This window comes from Pinus tabuliformis, chromosome 6 (genome assembly GCF_031772625.1).
Source record: "Pinus tabuliformis cultivar Carrire ecotype Pingquan chromosome 6, CPIR1, whole genome shotgun sequence".
NCBI classification, from domain to species: domain Eukaryota; kingdom Viridiplantae; phylum Streptophyta; class Pinopsida; order Pinales; family Pinaceae; genus Pinus; species Pinus tabuliformis.
Window position 1 is genome coordinate 1,225,501,254 of NC_142292.1, and position 22,393 is coordinate 1,225,523,646.

A 22,393-nucleotide genomic window follows, 5' to 3' on the forward strand; every position below is an offset into this window, starting at 1 on the left:
ATTACTGTAGGAGGGAGTGGAGCTCCCTCCTCCCTGTGCCTCCATGGGTGCCCGTTTCCCTCTGTCACTCGCTTAGTGAAACCCTATAACTATCTTCTCGTCCCGCCACCTGACTTGGTTGACTTTAATAAGAGCTCCATTCCTCTTATATTTTATGAGTATTTTACTTTTTATTATGTGGATTTGATGGTTGTTCTATCATGGTTATTATTATGGTTGTATGTTGGTTCTAAGCACGACTTCATAATAGGTTATAGATATGTGTCCTGACATGTTTTGATTGGTAAATGAATGGTTATTGAATGAATAACCTATAGATGTTATTGTAGCTATTACGATATGGAATTAGACCCTCTTGATGATTTTCTGATAAGTTTCAGACCCTTATGTTTAGATATTAATTCATGACCTATAGATTACATGTTCTTAGTATGTTTGACGAAATTATTGTCATGGTTAGGCCTGGTTAGGTTAATTTTTGAGCAATTTTTTGTATGAATGGCTTTGTCTTGATGCCATTTATCATTCTAGAAAGTCTCAATGATTTCTGGGTAGTAGTCTGGAGGCTAAATTGGAATTTAGGCTCAAAATACAGGACCACATGCTATGAACTAGACATTTTAGGTTGCAACCGCATGGATGTAGACTTGTTCATGCGATTGGAGGCTCTCAACTACATGGATTCCTTGTTGTGGGAGTGGTTGAGGGCCTAGGGCAAGGAAAAGGTGGTCCAGCTTAGGCTTTGGCCACCTGGGGTGGTTTCTCAACCCTTGAGGGCCTTGTAGCCCTGTAGGATATTGTGAAAGGTCAGTTTATCATCAGTAGTCGGCCCCGCTTCCTTAATGGGACCTAGGAGGTTGGTTCATGTCATAGTAGCCCTATGTCTCATGTTTATCCTAGCAGGCCAATGAAATTAGGTAAATGTGGGAGGGGGTGGTTACATATTGGTATCAGAGCATGGTTCAATACTTGGACTGGTTGCACAAAAGGTGTTTTTCATGCATGCATGTTAGTGTCTATGTGGTTGTTATGCGTGCATTTTCATGGTTATGTTCTTCATGCATGAGGTCATTATATGTTGTTGGTATTATCATGCATGATGTTGGTATATTGATATGATTATGTATATAGAGGTATCATGCTAATCTGGACTAATTTTGGAGACGAGATAACCTCCCCTGAACTTCACTAAGGTATGTGGATTATGTTTGTATTTGGTTTATCAGACACGGTATGTTTGCAAGAAGAATAAGATCAAATATGACTAGAAAAATGGTGGATTACAATTCACGTGACTCACCTTACAGATCATATGAGAAGCCAAGAGATGAGTACTCTCCGGAAATAGCAGACACTTTGATAAGTTTGAAAGAATAAATAAATAAAATTGCAAGGTAGATAATGACAAGATCATTCAATCATAGGAAAGAATTTCCAAGGAATAGGAGAAACAAGCAGATGTCAATGTAGTCATCCTTCCGATTTTATCATACTTGCAGCGATAGGGACAACCATGGATTAGTTATGGATAGGAGGACAAGACTAATCAGGCATATGGTAGTAGGTCTCATGGTGGGCACAAGTCAGATAGGGATGACACAGTGAGAGATAACAGGTTCTTGGATACCCCTGATAGGAGAGGAAGTGGATATGGGTTCTACTCTAGTTCTGGTTCAAATATGTATCATGTTTAGCATCGCTATCATCCTTACATGAAGAGTGATAGGGGATATTTTCTGAATGAGCTCAAGAAAACCAATCCACCTACATTTAATGGAGATTTGAAGAAGTCAAAAGATGCAGAGGTATGGTTACTTGGGATGAAGAAATTATTTGAGGTGTATGGCTATATAGAGAACATGAAGGTCATGATATATATTTTCAACCTCAAAGGGAAACCTTGCATTTTGTGGGAAGATATGAAGCATGCCAGAGACATTAGGACATAGGAGTTGATTTGGCATGAATTCAAGAGACTTTTCAAGAAGAAGTATTTTTTAGAGAGGTACTATGACAGAAAATCCAAGGAGTTCTATGAGATCGATGACAGATGAGGAGTACATGACTAAGTTCTTAGAGTTATTGAGGTATGTGTTGTATCTTAAAGATTAGAAGACAAAAGTTTAGAAATTTATCAGTGGGTTCCATTAGCATTTAAGAATCAAATTGAGTATGATGAGCCTCAGTCGCTAGAAGAAGTCATTTGAAAGATGAAGCATTTTTATGAGAAATTAAAGTGTAAGACTGAGTCTAAGCAAGGTTGGAAAGGGAATGAAAAGACTAAAGGTAAATGGCCACCAAATCAAACAAGACCTCAGGATGTAGTGACAAAGAGAATGTTTCTCCTTACAAGAAGTTTAATGTAGTTAAGAAGGGACATGGAACTTAGCCTAGAGAGTAGAAGAATAGAGGTTATGGTGGGAGACAGTTGTAGTGTTGAATATGTTGCAAGGAGCATCTCAAGAAGGGTTGTTTGTCTTATCATGGTGGTAGGCATCATATCTATAATGGTCAGGTGGTGCATATAGTTAGGGATGTTGGATAGAGTATTCCTCGGATCTATGCAGCATTGGATAATAGGCAAGTAGATCACTAAGCATCTATTATTGAGATGGAAGGTAAGTTTTTTGATCGAGTTTTTTCTATTTTGATTGACCCTAGACCTAATTATAGTTATGTTAATCCTGGCCTAATGGATAAGGTGGTTTGAGAAAATAAGTGCATATAGAGTCTTGGTGTAGTTGGACACAAGTACTAATAAAAGAGTGCATCAATGGGTCAGATCTTGTGCATTTGAGTTGAATGGTATGCCTACATCATCGCATATCAATGTGCTTCCATTAGGTTCTTACAATATTATTTTGGGTATGGATTGGTTGTACCTTCACAGAACTAAGGTGGATTGTTATGAAAAGGCTATTGAGTGCTTGGATGACAATGGAGAACATAGAATCTTGCAGGGTAAGAAGAAGGTGACATCAGTTAGAATGGTTACAGTTATGCAGGAAAATCACAGTCACAGGAAAGGGTGTGTATTGTTTATAGTGCATCTTTTCAGTGATTAAGGTAAGGATGATGAGGATCTAGAAGTCTTAAAGAGGTATCTAGTTTTGCACTAGTTTCAGGATGTATTTCCAACAGAGATATCAAAGTTACCACCTCACAGGGAAGTGGAATATACACTAGCATCAAAGGCACCATACAGGATGAGCACTCTAGAGCTAGTGGAATTGAAGTTGTAGTTGAAGGAAATGTTTGAAAAGGGATAAATTAGGCCAAGTGTATAACCTTGGGGTGCACCAGTGTTGTTTTTGAAGAAGGATGGTACTCTCAGGTTGTGTATTGATTACAGACAGTTGAACAAGATAACCATCAAGAACAGGTACCCTTTGCCAAGGATCGATGACTTGTTTAACCAATTCAAGGGAGCAACAATGTTCTCAAATATTGATTTGAGATCAGGATATGATCATGTAGGCATCAAAGAAGAGGACATCTATAATACTGCTCTGTAGACCTGGTATGGGCATTACATGTTCTTTGTGGTTCCTTTTGGTCTAGCTAATGCTCCAGCTACTTTCATGTGTTTGATGAATAATGCGTTGTGTCCTTATTTGGAAAACTTTGTGATTGTATTCATTGATGGTATATTGATATATTCTAAGAATGAGGAAGAACATGGCAAACACTTAGTAGCAATATTGAGATTTCTAAGAAAGAATTGGTTGTATTCCAAGATGAGTAAATGAAGTTTCTTTCATATAGAGGTACATTACTTGGGACATGTTGTTTCCAAGGAATGAATAACAACATATCCAAAAAAGATAACAACTATCATGGAATGGGAATCTCCCAGGAATGTGGATGAGTTCAGATCATTGGTGGGATTCACAGGTCATTATAGGAGTTTCATCAGCAACTTCTCACAGATTTCCTATCCTATTACATCTTTGTAGAGAAAGGGAAAGAAATTTGAATGGACAAAGGAATGTGCAGCTAGTTTTGAGTAGTTGAAGAAATTTCTTACCAATACTCTAGTTCTAAAGATTGCATATCCAGATAAGGAGTTTGTGTTGTGTATAGATGCTTGCAAGGGAGGACTTGGTGGGATCCTGGTGCAGTAGGGATAGGTAGTATGTTACGAATCAAGGAAAATCAATGAGCATGAGCAGAACTATGTGACACATGATCTTGAGTTGGCAGCTATCATTCATGCAATGAAGATGTGGAGGCACTATCTTCTTGGCAGGAGGTTTGTCTTGATTAGTGATCACAATGGGTTGAGATACTTATTTGACCAGCCTAATTTGAATGTCAGGAAAGCTAGATGGTTGTCTAGTCTCAATGAGTTTGATTTTAGTATCAAGTACATTAAGGGAAAAGAGAACAGGGTTGCATATGCTCTTAGCATAAGAGTACATGTAAATCACATAGCAGTTATGAGCTCATGTGGGATAGATCTACAGGATCAGATCTTACAGGCAGGACAATAAGATGACAGGTACATGGAGCTTAGGCATAGGTTACATCAACAAGGTATAGGTGAACAAGATGTGGAATATCATCTCACCATAGATGATTTTGTGATATTTGTGGACAGGATCTATGTGTTGGAGAAAGGTGAGCTTAAGAAGCTTATCTTGAGGGAATTTCATTCTAAGTCATATTCAGGTCATCCAGGAAATCAAAAGACATTGACAGCTATGAAGAAGTTCTATTATTTTCCAAATCTAAAGAAAGAGGCAACTGAGTTTGTCACCGAGTGTTTGGATTGTCAAAAGGTAAAGGCAGGGTGCAAGCATCTAGGTGGTTTATTACAGCCAATTCTATTTCCAAAGAGGAAATGGGAGGTCATTTCCATGGATTTCATTACAGGTTTGTCGAGGACATCTAGGAAACATGATTCTATCATGGTTGTGGTTGATAGGTTTATATGGTAGCTAATTTTATTCCATTTAAGTCTACTTATTTAGCTAGTGAGCTAGAACAGGTCTTCATCAGGGAGATAGTGAGATTACATGGTATTCCTAGGAGGATTTTAATCTGAAAGAGATGCTAAGTTTACTTCCAAGTTTTGGAAGGAGTTATTTATAGGTTTGGGTACATAGTTGGCCTTTAGTATAGCTTATCATCTACAAATAGATGGATAGACAGAGGGTCAGCAAAATTCTAGAGGAAATGTTGAGGATGTATGTTATGCACCAGGAGAGGGAGTGGGAGGAGTATCTTCCATTGGTTGATTTTTCTTAAGACAATGGGTATCAGGAGTCACTAAGGATGAGTTTATTTGCAGGACTTTATGTGAGAATTTGTAATACTCCCATTAGTTAAAGGCATTCAGTGAATATGATATCGATAGGACTGGGCATGTTGGTAGAAATGGAACAAGAAATGTAAGTTATCAAGAAAAATATAAAGCCAGCACAAGATAGAGAGAAAATTTATGCATATCATCACAAGGCACTTAAAAAAGTTTCAGGTTGGGAAGCATGTGTACTTTCACATCAATCCCAAGAAGAGATCCTTTTGGATTGGATTATGTGCTAAGTTGGCACTTCAGTATTGCAGACCTTTTGTGATCCTTGAGAGGGTTAGACTAGTGGCCTACAAACTTGGATTTCCGGAAACAGTGAAAGTCCATGATGTTTTCCTTGTTTCATTTCTTAAGAAGTATGTAAAGGATGTTGATCATGCGATTGACTAGTTTGTATTGTAGGTGCATCCAGAATGACAATTCTGGTCGAAACCTGTTGACGGTGATGGACCCACCAACATGTCAAGGAATCTCCCCAGTAATAACTCCCAACTAGGCCTCAGATGATTTGGTGTAGGAGTCCTAGTAGTGGGTTGTATGGTATAGCCTTGACCATAGTTGCACATAGAGGCAAGTGAGATGTCCCTGTTGGTAGCAAGGGTGTGAAATGCACAACAAGCCAAGGAAGGTGCATGAATGGTTCTAACACACGGAAGGTGGAATGAGTGCACCCCTTGGAAACCTGTGTAAACACGCAGCTTGGAAGGGAACACATGAGAAAATATGCATCACAAGCTAGAAGGAAGGTGAACCAACAATCCAAAGTGATGGTTAAACCAACAACACATTTAAGTAAGATTCATACATACATATACAGAAAGAGTCTATACATACATGCATAAGAAAACATATACATATATCATTAGAGTAAACAAGTTAACTGAAATACAATAAAAAAAATGCATGAAATGTGTTGGAGTTGTTATATTAAGAATTGAAATTTCCAATCATACAGTACAACCATGAACAACCACTATTCCTGATAACAGAACGTTACAGTCACTACCGCCTGCTCCTCCAAAGAGATGTACTACCTCTACACTATGGAGAAGCCAAGGCTCATTACAATACTCTCCAAGATTTCTCTAAGATACTCCTATCGGAAGCTTCGCTGACCAAAAATCTCTATAGTGAGTTATGAGGTACTATATATAACAAAGGGTGGGGTGACCCTTGACATTCCCCTTTGTGACTATTCATGTACCCTGATGACTCTTCACCTACTCGACTATTACATTCAACTATCGACACTTGAAATTCCACATAACAAGATGTTACATATAATCTACACATGTACCCATGTGAGACAAAATAGGCTTAAGCAAGCCATGCAAGACATCACTATGACTCAGACAACTGTGGGAAGACCAACTCTTCGACATCCTCATGATGGTTGATGGTGGCAAGCTGATGCCAAGCTTGGTAGTCCATGATGGTGTCTATGTACTTTGTGGTGAAATCTTTTTGGAAACGAACTCTTTCCTCTGTTGCATTCAGGTACACTATTTTGGCTCCTCTATCCAACTCATCTGATAACATGCACATCATTGTCTTAAGTGCAGTCAGACCAGTGACATACTGATGCATAGTGTCTGCACTAATTGCCAAGTCTGCGCTAGTGGCAATGCGCATCAACTTGTCAAAGTATGAGTCCATGTCCTGTCAGACTTGACCCTTTGTATTTTCCTTGGTGAGTGTCCCAATAGATGGGATCCCATGTGCATGCACAACAACATCCATGCTTCTTAACACCCGTGCATGGGAAGCCTGCAAACTAGTGATGAGTTGCGAGAGTTATTCATAGTTCTGGATATGACTCCGGATGCGTGCCTTCAACTCAACTACCATGGGCTTCATCATCTTGGGCAAGTGTAAGGGGGATCCCTTGTATCTCATTGTCCATGTTTGCATGCGATTGACAACAGTATGCAAGTTGAACAAGATATGTGCTCTTCTAGAATAGAGCTGTTTCCAATCATTGAGATGGACAAATTCCTTATGCACAATACCAAATATGGAATACAACGCCTGCATAATTGTCTCAAGGATGATACTTCATCCAATATCACCTTCTTCAACTCTGTTCAGGTGGATGTTGTAACCAATTATCCACCCTGTTTTTCCATCTGTAACTCCTTAGCCATTCACTCGTTCTTTGCTATCAAGAAGCGAAAACGCGAGCTATTGGCTTTGGCATAAGCTCTAGTAGCATCGACCAATGTTTTTGGATGCTTGTGCACATCAGATACGACCACTCATTCCTCAAACTACGTAGGAGATGTGTGGACATCTGGAGTAGACACTTTGCATGATCAAAAAACTATATGTTGTGACTCATCAAATGATATGTTGTGCATCTCTTCTTTCAGATTATCTCCAAGGATCTCAGTATCTCCTTGGTCACTTGCGACTTGCTCTGCTTCTAGATCGGGTGAAGCCGGTGGGTTGACCTCTTGGTGGTAAGGCATGAGGTCGATGTCTTGCTCTAACTCTAGCTACTCCATCTCCATATCCATCTGTTCATGTACTCTTTCCATCTCTTGACGAAGTCCCTCTCCTATGACTTCTCACCCTGTTTGATTTGTTATGGGCATAGTTTCATCAACTTGCGCAAGTTGTGCCCCCTGCTATGTCTGTCCCTGTTGCGCTTCCTTCTCATGTCTCCACAACTCCTATTCTTTCCGAAGTTGTTCCTTCAACTCATGCAACTCCTTCATTGTTTCCTCCATCCTCTGTGTTTCTCTCTGCCTTTTTGTGGTCCTCTTGTCACATTATCACCTCTTCGCCTCTATCTCCAAAGTTTCTTTCCCCACAAGTAGGTATTCTCTAAACTTGCAACTTTGTTCTACCTCTACATTGTCAACAATCTTTCTCTTGCCTTTGTCACGCACATGTATGTTACTCTCTGTTGTTGGTGCTCTCCTAGATGCTGCTTCACTAAAAATTCCATAGCAATGTCGAGTGATTCATTGGGCCTAGAGAAGTTGTGACAATATCTCCATGGGTCTTCCTCAGCCCAATGACGCACCCCGTGGATCCAAGAAAATTGCACTCTCGTGCAGTGATCCTTCACAAAGCAATGTGGGTCATATGGGTTGAAGCTTCTAGTGCCGAAAGTAAATTTCTTGAACTCTTCTATCTCGAAATCCACATGCTTGAGATTTTGTATCTTGTACAACCCGATCCGCAATTGAAGAGTGGGCCAAGGTGCCTTCTTCTTCTGGTGCAGTCTAGCTGACACTCTTGTCGAGATGTTGTCTGACACTTCTTGCATGATGAGCTTGTCCATGGCAAACTTCGGTAAAACATGCAGAGGTTTCTCCATGTTGTACATCCGTATGAAGGTGCCAAAAGGTGAGGCATAACAATCCTCTATGTCAATCAGTGCCTCCATTGTTTCCTTCGACATGCAAGGTGGATCTTGCTCAAATATCGTCTTGTACACCGGGGTGACAAAATGGTCTAAAAACTGTGATGATCCAATGTATCATGTTTGTGCATGGGAACGTGGGAAACCTGCATGCAATCCGGTACAAGCCGAACTTGTGAATGTTCACATAGAATTTGCAGTCTTCAAGATCTTCCCCAAATGTGCTTGAGAATGTACCATTGATATCCTGCCATTTCATCTTGATGTCTTTGTCTACGATCAACTTGGTGTCTTCATAAATTAGAAAACTCAAAGACACTCAATCAACTGCTTCTCCAGTTGTGCTTCCGTTGGTGTCCTTTGACCCTGCTCTCTTGGAGGCCATTGATCCTAAATTGCTGAGAGATGGAAGAACACCTACTATATTTGGAGACATGGCAACATGCATGGAAAGAAATCTGTTAGTTAAAACCAAAGAAAACTTGAGGACTGACATGAAACATACTTGGAGAGACTACTGGAAAGGATTGCGCACTTTTCACTGGGGGTAGGGATACTAACTAACAGAAATGTGCAAAAGGTAGTCTGCACCATTAGGAGGTTGGTTGACTGCTGGAATTGTGTAATGCAAAATCCAGACTAGCCTGTTGGGTGCTGAGATTAAGCAATGCACAATTTTAGTTGGTAAGCCATGTAGGCCCAAGGACTACATTGCGCAATTTTCTGGGCCAAAAGACACTACCTCTCAGAATTGTGCAATGAAAGTTTGGAGGACACTGTTTGGCTAAACTTTGCACATTTTATGGGAGGAAGGCAAAGCCATCCCTCTCAGAAATGGTCATTGTTGTTCGGGCAAGGCAGAGTCCGAAACAAGGTTTCCCAAACCCACCGATGGGCGACTAAAAACATATGAAGATCTAAATGCATGGCGAAACTGAGTGTAAGAAGGAGTGAATTATCATGCATGAAAACAATGAATGCAATGTTCATAAAACGGAAAAAAATGCATGTGTGTGAAATGAGTCACCAAATCAGCGACCGTTCGTGAAAAACAGTGTCATGCATGTGACAGCAGTGTGATGCAAACGAAAACTAAAATGGTGCTTGTACAATCTAACATGCATGAAAATGACAACAAGAGTTCACATAAATCAAGAAGACAACACTCACACAATCCAAAACACAAAAAGCGATAAAAATGCTGCAAAAGTCAAGTAAAGCGAAATTACCCAAAAATAGCTGAGTTGGATGTGCCGAAGACTCTTGGATGTGTTGTGGGATGTCAAAGATCCAAGTTTGATGTGAAGAATGAGCTCTAAAGCATCGAATAAATAAGTTTGATGATTATGATGCACATGCCACGAATCTAGGAAAAAACAACACTTGGAGGGAAGTTTCTAAAATGATCTTTGCATGCAACCTCCAACTACTAAAAATAGATCCATAACATCTAGGGATTCTTTTTGCATGTTTCTTTTCACTATTTCAGGAAAAAGAAACCCATGCATGCAAATCAAGATTGTTGGGTCTCGGGCGGAACCGGTCAACCTGAAGCCACATGCGACAACATGCTTGACTAAGAGAGGTATTTGCGCAATTTCTGGGAGGAGATGGGTTGGCTGTCCTAGAGGGATTGTGTAATTTTTGGGAGGAGCAGGTGACATCTCCCTAGAATTGCATAATTTTTGGGCTGAGTTGTAGTGCTCGGCTAAATTGTGAAATTTTCCCAAGGAAGCCAGTCTAACTGCATTATGAAATTTTTGGACCCAACAATCTGCCCAGCAGATTTTTGCAATTTCTGGAGGGAATGTTGGTTCCCTTATAGAATTGCACAAATTTCTAAGGGAGCTACTCAGCCAAAAGCTAACTTAAGTCCAAAATGGAAGCCTGTGAAAGAAGTGAGGCAAAATGGCATGCACAGGTTGGCAAGCCATTGAAAAATTGATCAAGCCTATGTACCTGAAAGTGCAAGACATGCTGTTAGGATGGTTGGTAGGGAGGCTCCAAAATGAAGCTAAGGAAAAAAATTTGGAGGGTGGTTGTAGCTGCTACAACACTTGGCGACACACTGGTAGAACTCTAGCTCTCTGAATGTACCTTGTTCTAACACCTTCGAAGTATTGTTTAGTTCTTTGTTTGTCTTGGTTTCTACACTTGTTTGATTGTAAGATGTAGCGTCTACCAAGCTCTTGGTCAGTCAACACACATTCTAAGTCGAGCCAACACTATTGTCTTGATTTCAATGAGGGGTATATTGGTGTACAAGCCATATGGTCATTAGAGTTTTAGTTTCATCTCTAATGTTGCTCCACTGCCAATAGGGCTGGACAGTACCCTGGCGGAGTCATGCAGGAACACAGGCATCGCTCCACTACGAGTGAGCTTGGTCAGTATCCTGACGGATTTACTTACATCACTTCTTTGTGCAAGAAGCCTTTCTCTTCTTTTTCCTTATTCATTTTTTCATTTTTCGAAATTTTTCACATTTTCATTTTTTTCATTTTCCATTTTTGTAACTATGCATAACACTGATTCATTTTAGAGGCAGAAGAGGGATATCAAATTATTGAGGGGAGAAGAGGTTGTTCCTTTAGATAAGTAGTTTATATATGCCTCTAACATGCTTGTTAAGGCTTCCCCCTTACCTTACTCTACTTGACTGAGTTGACAAGGATTAACCCAAAAACAACCGACTAGAGTAGGTGACACTAGTTAGCGCGCAAGTGTTGTGTTTTCATCAAGGTTCACTTCGAACTATACGTATTTTACTTTGATGTATCATGGACTGAAGAAAACAAGTTCTTCATGAAGATGTTGGATGACAAATAACCAAGTATTGATAACTGCACAAGTCCTCTTGCACTTTACCCAACTTGTTTCAAGAGTTGCACACGGTTTCATGCGAAACTAACCTACAAATGAAAACAAGCAAACAAACAATAAAACAAAGAAAAACTAGAAGTAAATGCATAAACAAAGTGAGTAAGAAAACAAGCAAGCAAGCAAACAAACATGCAAAGTAAGAAGCAAACATGCATGCAGAGAAACAAACCAAAAGCAAACACTACTCCTACTCCTAAGCTAACGGTGCATGGGTCTTCTCACGTGAAGTGATACTTCCAATGCAGCCATTGCCACATTGGTCAACCCATTTTGGTGAAGGTATGGTTCGCTAAAAACAAAGTTGTGCGAACCAACAAACAAGAAAGATATAACAATGAAGACAAACACACTCTGAGTTTAGATGCGTCCACAAAACATAAGTGAGTGCGAGTGCATGGCATGCAAACTGTGGACTTACCATGATGTTTTGTGACACTATGTGTAGCTATTAATAATACACATACTCTTGACGGTGACATGCAAGCAAACGAAAGAAACAAAGACAACTTGTGTTGTGCACATCTTCTTGCTATGTAAGATTCCTCCAATGCATGGGCGATGGGATCGTGTCGTTCGAATGGAGGAAGTATAATCTGTGTGTGAGATTGATCTTCAATGCATACAGATGAGTGATGAGGTGCCTTGGGTGTTTCAACAATTTCCTAATCGAAGTCAAACGAACCTCAGGATAGTGAGGGACTGACATAACCATTAGCTTGAGTTGAAGTGCCTCGATAGTCTGTGGGGTTTCAACTTCATCGACATATAGATCATCATTAATAGGTGACTTTAAAAAATAAACAGTGATAGAATCATCATCGTAATCGAATATGGGGGAAAATAGATCACGACAGCTATGATCAACAAAATCATTGATTTCATCGGCATCCTCATGATTTGATGAATCAAACAGATGGGTAGATGAGAAGCGGAAAAAATCACCCTCTGTGTTTTTTGAAAAAGGTAGATAAAAAATCAAGTGGATTTTCAAAGAATGATTCGTCCTCTTTGTTGTTGGATGATGGACTCGCATTTGGTGTGTTCTGGGAATGATAAAAAAAGGGCGAATCCGTAGATGGAGATAAAAATGTGAAATCAGGGATGGTAGAATCACCAAAGATTTCAGGGAAAAATAGAGGAGGCTCGGACAGAAGGGAAACATCATTCGCTGTGGGTTGATGCTCAAGCTCTTAGTCATAATCTTCATGAATGACAATGTAGGTTGGTTGTGCAACACCAACTTCATCGATAGCTTGACCCTCGTTCACAACAAGTGTAGATTCAGAATGGAAGAACACAAGATAGTGTAATCCGGAAGATCAACAGAATATGAAGACAGATGTTGAAGTAAGACATGCATGTGACAACCCATGGGCTTCGCAACCAAATCTACGTGAAAATTGAGAGAAGTGATGATGGGAGGATGTGATAGTTGAATGAATGTGTGTGCATTTTCTCCCACATCATTATGTAGTGGTGGAGTTGTCTGATAAGGGGACGATGAACAATCACTTGTGAAAGTGACTGTGTCCATTTGTGATTGTGTAGCTCCATCACCAAAGTATGTTGAGTGGGGCTTGGGCTTGAACTTCTTCTTAGGATTGAAAAATTTGGTAATATAATATTCAAATATGTCCGTGAGATACTGGAATTTCATCTAACTTTTCAGAGCTTGAAACTACAATACACGGAAGCGGTCCCAAAATTACATAGGTGATTCGTGCAGGGTCTTCCGTTGTTGTAACAGTTTTTGGTCAAGAGGTTCTGGATCAAAATTATGGAAAGTAGATTCAATGATATCATAGAATTACTCAAGGGAGTGCATGCGGCTGGGAGGCAAGCTCCAACACCACCGTTGTGGGGATTCATGAAGTGTGTATGCAAGAAACAGGTTGGCCTCTTCATTAGAGCATTCATCTGCTTTGTCAAGCATTGCAAAGAAGTCTTGTAAGTACATAGGCCAAGCTGCTTTGCCTTCACCATCATATGTGAATTCGGACAAGAGATTAGAAAACTCCCTTGTGATGTCGAGAGGTTTGACATGTGAAAAACACCACGTAGGGATGAGTATCACAATATCCATGATAGATGTGCGGAGGTTCAAAACAAGATGAGAGCACACAACTTGTCATCTGACCCTCCTTCTAGCACTAGAAATGTTGATGGTGTTGGAACCGCTAACATGTTAATGGATATCCCAAAAAAGAAGTCCCGACTAGACCTCAGACTGTTTGGTATAGGAGTCCCAGTAGTGGGTTGTACGGTATCGCCTTGACCATGGTTGCATGCAGAGGTAAGTGAGATGTCCCTGTTGGTAGCAAGGGTGTGACATGTGCAGCAAGCCAAGGAAGGTGAATGAATGGTTCTAACACATGGAAGGTGGGATGAGTGTGCCCCTTGGAAACCTGTGTAAACACGTAGCTTGGAAGGGAAAACATGAGCAAAGATGCATCAAAAGCTGGAAGGAAGGTGAACCAACAATGCAAAGTGATGGTTAAACCAACAACACATTTTAGTAAGATTCATACATATATATACAGAAAGAGTCTATACATACATGCATAAAAAAACACATACATATTCATTAGAGTAAACAAATTAACTGAAATACAATAACAACATATGCATGAAATGTGTTGTCTTTGTTATATTAAGAAGTGAAAGTTCCAATCATACAGTACAACCATGACCAACGACTAGTCCTGATAACAGAATGTTACAGTCATTGCCGCCTGCTTCTCCAAAGATATGTACTAGCTCTGCACTGTGGAGAAGCCAAGGCTCGTTACAATAGTCTCCAAGCTTTCTGTAAGATACTCCTATCAAAATCTTGGCTGACCAAAAGCCTCTACAATAATTTATGAGGTACTATATATAGAAAGTGGTGGGGTGACCCTTGACATTCCCCTTTGTGACTGTTCATCTACCCTCTTGACTCTTCAACTACTTTATGACTGTTACATTCAACTATTGACACATGAACTTCCATTTAACAAGATGTTACATACAATCTACACATGTACCCATGTGAGACAAAATAGGCTTGAGCAAGCCATGCAAGACATCACTATGACTCAGACAACTGTGGGAAGACCAACTCTTCGACATCCTCATGATGGTTGATGGTGGCAAACTGATGCAAAGCTTAGTATTCCGTGATGGTGTATGTGTACTCTGTGGTGACATCCTTCTGGAAATGAACTCTTGCCTCTATTGCATACAGGTACATTGTTTTGGCTCCTCTATCCAACTCGTCTAATAACATGCGCATCATTGTCTTGAGTGCGGTTGGACCAGCGACATACTGATGCATAGTGTCTGCACTTATTTCCAAGTCTATGCTGGTGGCTATGTGCATCAACTCATCAAAGTAAAAGTCCAACTCCTGTTGGAATTGACCCTTTGTCTTTGCCTTGGTGAGTGTCCCAATAGATGGGATCGCATGTGCGCGCACAACAACATCCATGCTTCTGAACACCCGTGCATGGGAAGCCTGCAAACTAGTGATGAGTTGCAGGAGTTCTTCATAGTTCTGGATTTGACTCCAAATGTGTGCCTTCAACTCAACCACCATGGGCTTCATCATCTTGGGAAAGTGTAATGGGGCTCCCTTGTATCTCATTGTCCATTTTTTCATGCGGTCGAAAATGGTATGAAAGTTGGACAAGATATGTGCTCTTCTAGCATAGCGCTACTGCCCGTTGAGATGGACAACTGCCTTATGCACAATACCAAATCTGGAATACAATGCCTACATGACTGTCTCAAGGGATGATACTTCATCCAGTATCACCTTCTTCAACTCTGCTTTGGCGGATGTTGTAACCAGTTCTCCTCCCTGCTTGGCCGTCTGTAACTCCTTAGCCATTCGCTCATTCTCTGCTATCAAGAAGTGAACACTCAAGCTAGTGGCTTTGGCATATGCTCTGGTAGCATTGGCCAATGATGTTGGATTCTTGTGCACATCATATATGATAACCCATTCCTCAAACTATGCAGGATATGTGTGGACATCCGATGTAGACACTCTGCGTAATTGCACAACTTTATGTTGTGACTCATCGAATGATATGTTGTGCATCTATTCTTTTAGATTGTCTCCAAGGATCTCAATATCTCCTTGGTCACTCAGGACTTGCTCTACTTCTAAATCTGGTGAAGCCAATGGGTTGACCTCTTGGTGGTAAGGCATGAGGTTGATGTCTTTCTCTAACTCTGGTTGCTCTGTCTCTGTATCCATCTATTCAAGTACTTGTTCAATCTCTTGAGCGATTTCCTACTCCTGCGACTTCTCACCGTGGCTACTTTGTGCCAGCTGTTTGGATGAGTCTACCGCTTGTATGGGCACAGTTTCATCAACCTGTGCATGTTGCGCCCCCTGTTGTATATGTTGTTGATGCGCTTCCTTCTCCTATCTGTGCAGCTCCTGTTCTTTCTGGAGTTTCTCTTTCAACTCATGCAACTCCTTCATTATTTCCTCCATCCTCTATTTTTCTCTTTGCCTTTGTGCGGTCTTCTTGTCGTGTTGTCACCTCTTCGCCTCTATCTCCAAAGCTGGTTTCTCCACAAGTGGGTCTACTCTGAAATTTCAACTTTTTCTACCTCTGTGTTGTCAACAATATTTCTCTTGCCTTTGTCACGTACAAGTATGTTACCCTCTACTATTAGTGCTCTCCTAGATATTGATGCTTAGCGCTACTTTGCTAACCATTCCACAACGATGCCAACTAGTTCATTGGGCCTAGAGAAGCTGTGACAATATCTCCATGGGTCTTCCTCATCCCAATGACACACCCTGTGGATCCAAGGAAATTTCACTCTTGCACAGTGATCCTTCACAAAGCAATGTGGGTCGTACAAATTGAAGCTTATGGTGCCGAAAGTAAATTTCTTGAACTCTTCTGTCTCTACATATGCATGCTTGAGATTTTGTATCTCATACAACCCGATTTGCAATGGAAGAGTGGAATAGGGTTCCTTTTTCTTTTGGTGCAGTATAGCTAAATGTCCTGTCGAGATGTGGTACGACACTTCTTGCATGATGAGCTTGTCCATGAAAAACTTCGGTAAAACATGTGGAGGCTTCTCCGTGTTGTACATCCATATGAAGGTGCCAAAAGGTTAGGCATAACAATCCGCTATGTCAAACAGTACCTCCATTGTTGCCTTCAACATGCAAGGTGGATCTTGCTCAAATATCATCTTGTACAATGGGGTGAAAAAATGTTTTGACAATTGTGTGATGACTCCTTGGAAGCTGCATTTGGAAAATAGTCTACAATAACTATTCACAGAGGTTTCTGCTAATGTCCATGCCCACTTCAAGGCTGGGAACTGCTGATGGGCATAGATTGCATCCAAGATGTATGCAGGCATGTAGATATCTACTTGCTGGCCTTTGGGAAGCTGCCAAGTTCTTGTTACCTATTATTTTAGCCTGTGAGCCAACCTGTCGCACCAGTTGCATGCTCTGCCTTCACTAGCCAGTTGGTCCAACGTGATCACCGAACTCTGCGGGAAGGTCTTCGTCCTCTCTTGGCCGTACAAGCGGCATGTAAATATTTCCAAGTACTCATAGGCCTTCCGTAGTATCTTTGTCTTGTAACTCTGATTGGGTGTCATCCTAAACTAGATTGGCTCCTTCACCCAGTTCTTCAAGATATCTCTGAATTTTGCATTGCTGCTGGATATGTTGAAGGGTGTCTTGATTGTGATCACTGGTTTGGAAAGTGGTACATATGTTGATAGTCTTGTGTCCTAAAGGTAACAATCTCTGTCCCACTGACACTGCTCAATACCATCGTCTCGGGATGAGTGTGCGAGACATCCCAATGTATCATGTCCGCGCATGGGAACGCAGGAAACTTGCATGCAATCCGGTACAAGCCAGACTTGTAAATGTTCACATAGACTTTGTGGTATTCAAGATCTTCCCCAAATGTGCCTGAGAATGTATCATTAATCTCCTCCATTTTAGCTTGATGTATTTTTCTACAATCAACTTGGTGTCTTTGTAAATCGCCACACTCATAGACACTCGCTCAACTGCTTCTCCAGTTGTGCTTCTATTGGTGTCCTTTGACCCTGCTCTCTTGGAGGTCATTAATCCTGAAATGCTAAGACATGGATGAACACCTACTATATCTAGATACATGCTGACATGCATGGAAAGGAGTCTGTCAGTTAAAACCAAAGAAAACTTGAGGACTGGCATGCAACATACCCGGGAGACTATTGGCAAGGATTGTGCAATTTTCTCCTGGAGGTTGGGAGACTGACTATCAGAAATGTGAAAAAGGAAATTCAGGCTATCGGGAGGCTAGTTGACTACTGGAATTTCACAATGCACAATCTAGAATTTCCTGTTGGGTTTTGAGATTTTGTAATGCAGAATTTCAGTTGGCAAGTCATGCTGGCCCAGGGACTACATTGCATAATTTTCTGAACCAGCCAACACTGCCTCTCAGACTTGTGCAATGCAAGTCTGGAGGACACTGTCTAGCCAGATTTGCAAATTTTCTGGGAGGTAGGCAGAGCCTTCCCTCTCATAAATGTGCAATGTTGTCTAGGCAAGGCAGAGTTCAGGCTAAGTTTGCCTAAACCCGCCAATGGGTGAGTGAAAACATATGAAGACCTAAATGCATAACGAAACTGAGTGTAAGTAGGAGTGAATGATCATGCATGCAAACATCGAATGAAAGGTTCAGAAAATGGAAAAACAATGTCATGCATGCGACAACAGTGAGATGCAAACGAAAATTGAAATGGTGTTTGTATAGGCTAACATGCATGCAAACGACAACAAGCATTCATAGAAATCAAGCATATGGCACTCACATAAGCCAAAACACAAAAAGTGACATAAATGTTGGAAAAGACAAGTAAAGTGGACTTACCCAGAAATATTTTAGTTAGATGTGTCAAAGACTCCTAGATGTGCTATGGGATGTTAGAGCTCCAAGATTGATGTGAAGAATGAGCTCTGAAGCATCGAATAAATAAGTTTGAGGCTTATGATGTGCATGCCACGGATCTATGAAAAAGTGACACTTGGAGGGAAGCTTCTAAAACGACTTTCCATGTAGCCTCCAGCTACTAAAAATAGATCCCTAACATCTAGGGATGATTTTTGCATGTTTCTTTTTTCTATTTCAGGAAAAAGCAGCCCATGCATGCAAATAAAGTTTGTTGGGTCCCGGGTGGAACCAGTCAACCTGAAGGTGCATGTGACAGCTTGCTTGACTGAGAGAGGGATTTGCGCAATTTCTGGGAAGAATTGGGTTGGTTGTCCCAAAGAGATTGCGCAATTTCTAGGAGCAGTAGGTGACTGCTACCTAGAATTGTGCAATTTCTAGGCTGGGCTGCAGTGTTGGACCAGATTGTGCAATTTTCCCAAGGAATCCAATCTGACTACAATGCGCAATTCCTGGGCCAAGTAGGCTCCCCAACAGATTTGCAAAATATTTGGAGGGAAGGTTGGTTCCCCTCCAGAATTGCACAATTTTCTGAGGGAGTTGCTTAGTTAGCAACTGTTTTAAGCCCAAAATGGCAGCCTGTGAAAGAACTGAGGCAAACTAACATGCACAGGCTCGCAAGTCACTAAAAATCCAATGAAGCCTATGTACTTGAAAATGCAAGACATGTTGCTAGTATGGTTGGTAGGGAGGCTCCAAAACGAAGCTAAGGAAAAATTTTGGAGGGTGGTTGTAGCCGCTACAACAGAACCTCAATGCATTTTGCATCAGAAACAAATCATGCTCTAAAACTAATCAATCAAGCAAGTTAAAGTGCAATGGAAGCACTTTGGGCCTAATGGAGTTACATGGGAGATGGTTGATTAGATGTGGGCTATGTATCCTTCATTATTTGTCAGTTGAGGCAAAGGATTTTTGGTATACGTATATATATGTAGGTATATGGATGTAAATATCATAATCAGTTGTGTTCTAAAGCTCCAATAAGCTGTATGGTTGTCATGTTGTCATGTTTGTCATGGTGGTTTTGCTTTTCAGTGGGTTGCTCATTGTAAATACTGCATCGAGCTAAGTTGTAAAGCTCCATGGGTAATATGTTTTGGTTTTCAGCAGTCTTGTTGTTCATCTTTGTCATAGAACACTGAGGATGCTATTCCCCTAGGGGGGTGGGGTTCGTAACATCCCAGGGTTAAAAATTCATCTAATAATGTTAATGAAGGAAAAATAAGACCAAGGTCATGGGACACGTATTCCAAGCTAAACGTTGGGAAAAACATCCTAGTGGACATTCATTGGGTTAATTATGGATAAGGAAATTGGAAAAGGCTTTGAAAAGGAAAAGAGGCATTAATTAGAATTTTAGTTATGAAAATAAAGGAAAATAGGAGGAAAGGGAGATGAAATGTCATAGGTTTGCATGAGAAGAAAATTGAAGGAAAATAGAGAAAATTGAAGAAAATAGGGGCCTCAATGATAAAAAGGCTTCTAAGGATCAGTTCACATATTTTGTTGGTTAACCTTTTGTTAGTTTTAGCTTGGAACTCTCTCTATTCTCTCATACTATTACACACTTAACACATTATTGGAACACTCTTGCATTGGAAAAAGGAAGGCAAAGGAAATCAAGGGACAAGGAAAAGTTGGATCAAGTAGCTTCAACAGGAATACTTGCAGGTAATAGGTTGCATGTGTGATTTCCTAGCTAGATTGTGAATTCATGGTACACACATGTATGTATTTGTTTCTCTTGTTTTCAAGGGCATGGGTTTTTTCCAGGTGTGATAGTGGTTTCATTATTTCCCTACCATTTCTGTATAGCCATGCAATGATGGAGTTATTTCATTTGGTTGATCTTTGGATTTCCAGATGGTTTTGGAACCGGGTGAGGTGGTCTTAGAAAAATTCCCAAGGGCCTAGGAATCCCTTGACCGGTTTTGTCAGGATTATGGTAAAGCCTGAGGATGAATATGGGAAAATCCTCAAGGTATTGGTGAAGAAATTCTAAGGCATCCAAGCTTGTTTTGGGCCTAGTGATCCCTTGACTAGTTTTGGCGAGATTGCAGTAAATAATGACCATTGTTTATGTGCTTGTTTTAGGTCTAGTGATCCCTTGACTGGTTTTGGTAGGATTGTGGTAAAACCTGGTTGTTTATGTGCTTGTTTTGGGCCTAGGAATCCCTTGACCAGTTTTTTCGAGATTATGGTAAAGCCTGAGGAAGACCTTGTTGTTTAGTCTTGAGTCCAGCAGTCATGATTGGAATATGGCACGGTGGTGATTGGCTGAAAGAAATATTTGGTTCAGCTCAATTTATGGTTAGGTGGTACGTGGAAGTCCTTGACCTAGTTAGCTTTTGCATATGTTAATAAGAGTTATTCCTCTTGTATTTTATGAGTATTTTACTTGTTATTATGTGGCTTTTATGGTTGTTCTATCATGGTTATCATTCTAGTTATAATAATGGTTTCATAACAGGTTCTAGCTATTGCTCCTCACATGTTTTGATTGGTAAATGAATGGTTATTGAATGCATGACCTAATATATGTTATTACAGTTATTATGAGAGGGAACTAGACCTTTTATTTTCAAATAAGTATCAGACCCCTATGTTCATATATGCATTCATGACCTGTAGATTACATGTTCTCAATATGTTTGATGAAATGGCTGTCATGGTTAGGCCTGGTTAGGACAATTTTTTATCAAAGTTTTGTATGAATGGATTTATATTGATGTCATTTGTCATTCTAGAAATTTTCATTGAGTTATGGGTATTGGTCTAGAGGTTGATTTGGAATTTAGGCTCAGAATCTGGGACCGCATGATCTGAACTGGACATTTATGTTTACAATCGCATGGATGCAGGCTTGTGCATATTGTTGGAGGTTCCCAACCATATGGATTCCTTGTTGTAGTAGTAGTTGAGGGACTAGGGCAAGGAAAAGTTGGTATAGCATAGGATTTGGCCACCTAGCGTGGTTGCTCAGCCACTAAGGGTCTTATAGCCTTGTAGGGTGTTGTGAAAGGTCATTTTTCCGTCATTAGTCAGCCCCACTTCCTTAATGGGACCTAGGAGGTTGGGTCATGTCATAGTATCCATTTGTGTCATGTTTACCCCTATAGGCCAGTGAAATTGGGTAAATGTGGGAGGGGGTGGTTATATTTTCAAGCTCTGATACCATGTAAAAATGGCAAGAACTTTGTTAATACCGATGAATTCAAAATAAAATAAAGAGATACAAATTTCTTCTACAATTTGTGGAATAGAAAATCACAAGACATAAACACATGTAACCATCAAAACACAAGAAACACAATGATTTTACAGGGGAACCTAAGTAGGAAAAGTTGATCCACTACTTTTCATTAATCATATGAGAAGCAAAAAATATTACAATGTCTTGCCTCAATTCTGAAGCACACCTTGCACTATAAAATAGTTATCCCGCTGAATGAATATCTCTGGCCAACATTTAGCCTATTCAATCCCCTTAGCTTCCTCCTATTTCCTTGCTCAATCCTAGAGAAATTGAGCTCTTAAGCAATATGGGAATTCCCTATTTCCTTGCACAAATCAAAGGGAATTTATCACCTCCTTAATTGCCAAGCCTATACACTCAACTAGTATACAATTGATGATTACAATGTGCCTTTCCCCTACTCCACTAGGAAATTCAAATTCCATTCATTTATGGGTTATTTTTTGTTGATTGACTAGTTAACCGAGAGATTAGTGAGTTAATAACACTCTTAACTATTAAAATGACTCAACTAATGGTTAGAGATCAGTTAACTGAGTTCAACTACAAATAACTGAACTAGATTGCTAATTTTTAGAGATCACTACATGCAC